Source organism: Cebus imitator, unplaced genomic scaffold (genome assembly GCF_001604975.1).
Source record: "Cebus imitator isolate Cc_AM_T3 unplaced genomic scaffold, Cebus_imitator-1.0 Scaffold527, whole genome shotgun sequence".
NCBI classification, from domain to species: domain Eukaryota; kingdom Metazoa; phylum Chordata; class Mammalia; order Primates; family Cebidae; genus Cebus; species Cebus imitator.
The window spans coordinates 478083-483190 of record NW_016107842.1 but is presented as its reverse complement, the minus strand read 5'-3'; positions in this window follow the sequence as shown (position 1 = coordinate 483190).

Below are 5108 nucleotides of genomic sequence, written 5' to 3'. Positions count from 1 at the left end.
CCATATTAGTTTTGTAGTTTACACTTCTCCAAGTTATTAAAAAACAATCACAACTCAAGCCATACCATGACTAGCGCTTCTATACGTGTTGTTTATCTCACTTTTTAACTGTTCTAAACTTCTCACCACTCCTCCCTCCAATTTGTAAGCTCTTTCTTCAGAACCTGACTGAAAACTCACCCTGAGATATCTTCTTAGTTACACCTCATCTGATTCTGATTTCTACGTATTTCTACATACAGGATTTTTATTCCTCCATATAGGACTCCTTGATATTTATGGTGGGCTGTTTGTTTATCCTGAATGGATCTGGGTTGGGGGGTATATAAAGATGTATATTTTCATGTAAATTTTATTGAAATGTATCATGCAACTGGAAGAGGGCACATATTATAAATGTACAGCTCAATTAATTTTCACAAAGCGGACACACCCATGTAACCAGTACCCAGATTAAGAAACCGACCATTCCCGGCACCCAAGAAACTCCTCTTTTTCTCTCCGGAGGGTGGTCACTAACCTGACCTCTTATATCATAGATTAGTTTTGCCTGGTTTTATACTTGATATAAGTGGAATCATGTGGTGTGTACTCTCTTGTTTTTAATTTCTTTCTGCCAACATTCGCCTAACACTGTCTTAACTCCACTCAAACTCAGCCTTGTTTGGGAAATTATTCATGTTATTATCTGTATTTGTAGTTTTTTCATTTCCATAATTGTATACCTTTTCTTTAAATGAATATGCCACGTTAACTGTTTATTATAGAGGGCCATTTGTGTTGTTTCCAGTTTTTGACTATTGTGAATAATGCTGCTGTTAATCTTGTAAATATCTTTTGAAGAACATATATGTACATTACTGTATAGTACACACCTAGAAGAGGAATTCCTGGGCTATAGTGTATACATATGTTCATTCAGTTTTAGTAGATACTCACAAACAGTTTTCCAAAGTGATTATACAAATTTACTTCACACCATCATTTTATGAGAACTGTAATTGCTATAAATCCTTACCAACATGAAACTTGTCTGTCTTTTTCATTTACTTACTCAAGTGAACATTTCATGAATACATCACATATATGTATACAGGCATATTTGTGAATGTGTTTATGTATTTGAAAATCATACATATATTTGCAAATCATATTACTGATTGCATATCTGTGTTTTCAATGCAATTGTGAGCTCTCTGAGGGTAGGGTCTGTCTTTTTTGGTTGTTTTGTACATTCTTATTCCCCAGTACAATGCTCTATACCAAATTCATAGTCAATAGGCTGTTGCTAACTGACTATATAACCCAGAAGGGTGTAGAATTAGGCTGGTGATACAGAATAAAATAAATGTGAGTCATTTCTCATTTTTTATAGCTCCTTAATTTCAGAAGTGCCCAAAGTAGTGTAACCTTAAGAAAGCTCCTCCACTGTGCATGGTGGCTTATGCCCATAATCCCAGCACTTTGGGAGGCTGAGGCAGGAGGATCGCTTGAGCCCAGGAGTTTGAGGCCAGCCTGTGCAACATGGTGAAACCCTGGCTCTGCAAAAAATACGAAAATTAGCCAGGTGTGGTGGTGCGCTACTCTGCAGGCTGACATGGGAGGATTACTTGAGCCCAGGAGGTAAGGAGGTCAAGGCTACACAGCAAGCTGAGATCGTGTCACTGGACCCCAGACTGGGCAACAGAGTGAGACCTTGTCTCAAAACAAACAAAAACTGCTTAACACAGTTAAAGATAAACAATAATGAAAGACCTATTTGATCTAAGGGAAAGGCAGAATACTTCTAACATGTTAAGTAGGGCTGTTTCTTGGTAGAATTGTGAGATCACTAGTGTTTATTGATACTGTTTTCAGATTCCCTACATCTTTTTAAAAACTGTGTTTTTCCTTTTCTCTCATGTTCCTGGTGTAGGGGTCAAGAGGAACTCTTGGCTCTCTTAAGGCTTGCTAAAAAATTAGTTAGGTGAAGTAATTGATTAATAAGAGAAAAGGCATGTAAATTTATTTAACGTGTATACACAGGAGCCTTCAGAATGAAGACCCAAAGATACAGGAGAAATTGTCTATTTTTGTGTTTAGGTTTGACAAAATATGAACCGCCATATAGAAATATGATTGGAGAAATGGATATGATATAATGCTAATACACTGAGTGGGGAAACCCATCAAGGTCTGTTTAGATTTTTCTTGGCCTCTCTGAGCATGCATTCCTTCCTTCTGGGTGTAGGATAGAACCCCATAGGTCAGATAATTTTTTATAGCCAATTTTTATATAGAAAGGTGGAGGGAAACTTAGATAAATTTTTTTTTTTTAATTATACTTTAAATTCTGGGGTACATGTGCAGATCTTGCAGGGTTGTTACATAGATATACACACGCCATGGGGGTTTGCTGCCTCCATCACCTACATTAGGTATTTCTCCTAATGTTATCCCTCCCCAACCTCCCCACCCCTTGCTATCCCTCTCCTAGCCCCCCACCCCACAACAGACCCCAGTGTGTGATGTTCCCCTCCCTGTGTCCATGTGTTCTCATTTTTATTTTTTTAGGTTTTATAGCTAGCTTTAGGGAGAAGGAGTTCTGGTTTCTATGACTTGCCTTCGGGAAAGAGAGATTTTAGTTTCCATCGCTAGCCTTGGGAGGGAATGCGACTGAGAGATAAGAGGGCAGGGAAAGGTTGGAGAAATTTTTTTGCTTCTGAGACTGATTCTGAGGCATTTTGGGGTATTGTTTTCTGAGCCCCAACATTCCCCAGTATGAAACTTCCTCAAGAAGTTTCACAATCAGAAGTTGGGTTGGTGGATTGTCTTGTAAGCCATATGAATAAGTCTCTAAGTCCTGATAATAGGCCAGTTCAGTTAAACAGTTAATATTAATACTTGTATCTCATTTTAGGCACTGATGTTACAGATAGACTTTTTTTTTTTTGTGGTATATGCTTATATGTACATGTATGCATGTCTTATTTTTTTTTCCCGTTTATTTTATTGCATTTTAGGTTTTGGGGTACATGTGAAGAACATGCAAGATTGTTGCATAGGTACACAATAGATAGACTTTTACCAAAGTCAGGCCTCTATATTATTTGACAACCAGATAAGAGGCATTTCCATGGAAACAAAACAAAAATAAAGATTAATGGTTAGAATAAACTGTATACTCAGTTTTTGAGTCCAGAGGGCAGCCAGTTGAGAAGATTTTTAGATGATAGGCTGGAAGGATCTTTAGGTGGAGTGAGAGCAGACAGTGGCAATCTGATAATTTTTCTGGTTTGTAGTTTATATCAGATGTTTTAGTGAACTTTTGAGTAGTCTATACATCAACAAACATGAAGTTTTTTTTTTGTTGTTGTTGTTTAAACTAGAGATACCTTTTAAAGTTAAGTCTTCACCATGGTTAAGACTTGGTTAACCTTATGACTTAACCAAGAATGCATGAGGCATCTATAAAAGGCACAAAGCAGTCCCCACAAGATGTAGAACCATCCTAAAACATGGCTTAAAGAAAGAAAAGTTTTCTTAATAACGAAATATATATAACCCACAGTTTTGTTTGACCATATTTTTTAGGGTCTCAGTTTTATAGCTGACCATCTATACATAAGGACCCAAAAGTCCAGATGTCCTCTCAGAAAGAGGAAGACAGGAAATAAAAAACTATCTATGGAAGAGAAAATGATTAATAACAAATGGGTACCCCCGAAACATTAAAAGTCACACAAATGCTAAATAAGTAGGATTTTTTGACCAGGAATCAAATCCAGGCAATGGCAGTGAAAGTGTGGAATAGTAAGTATTAGACCACAAGGCTGCATGGCTTCTGATGTTATTCCCAGGGAATTTTTCATAAGGGAATTTTAATGTTGATTTAGGTTAGCTTTTTTTTTGGTTTTTAATTTAGTTAAGAGAATTTTTAAGCCTAGGCATGACACTATTAAGTGTCTTTTAAAAAATTGATCTTGTCATAAATATAAGGTAATTGTTTAGAATGAGAGATCTCTAAATATTTTTTAATTTAAGAATTTTAGTCAAATTTAAAGAATTTATTTTTTGGCCATTGACAACTAGAATTTTTAATGGTATAGTTTCTTTTAATAGCAATTCTATTTAAAAGTCTCTTATGCAAAGTTTGGGATGTCATTTTAAGGCATAGAAGAAATAATTTTAAAGCTCTCTCTCAAAAAAATTTACTCTCAGGAATAGGCTGAGATAGCAAAAGCCTCTTGTCACAAACAGTTAAGGATAGTGTTTGCCTCTGATAACCCACAGATTTGTGTGGGGGGACTGCCAGTCCCAGGTCCCTTAAACTGTGACACTGGGTAGGTCCTCTTGGGATTGGACATTTTTAGTATTAACTAGGCAATAAGGGTTGAGAAGATAAAAACTCCTTATGGATGGGATATTATATGACAAACTCTTCTGAGGGCATGGCACATTTGGAACAAAAATTCTTGTGTCCCCAGCCATTTTTAGACTGGCCACCTGATGTCACCCAAAAATCATGGCCATATATGGTGAAGATCAAGAGAGTTCTCCCATTTGATCATAAGTCAAATTCTCAAGGACGTAAAACTAAAGAAGAAAGAACTTTATCTAGTACTCCTCTTTATGACAGAACAATAGAGAAAGAAAAAGACAAAGGTAAAGACTATTTCTTGGAGGAAATGGATTAAACAATATGAATATTTATAACCAGAAAGTATCAAAAAGTACACCGGAGGCTAGTCACTGGTACCCCAAGACTAGTGACAATTATTTTTTTACCATTGATTAAAATCTCACAGGAGACAGTGATTTATATTATCTGTTCAACCAGATTACACAGAGAGAGAGATCGAGAGCCTGACTGGAAAGAGATTTTTACCCTATTACCAGCTGATCAAGTTCTGAATTTTTTTACTGTGACTTTCAGAAGAGCAGAGTAGCTTTGGCGACCCTGCACATAGCAACAAAGGGAGCTGAAGTCATTGCCTCCCTAAATTTCACTGAAAAGTCACTGACATGAGGCAGATTAATAGGAGGAAAGGCATATAAATTTATTTAACATGTATACATGGGAGCCTTCAGAATGAAGACCCAAAGTGAAGGTAAAATTGCCCATTTTA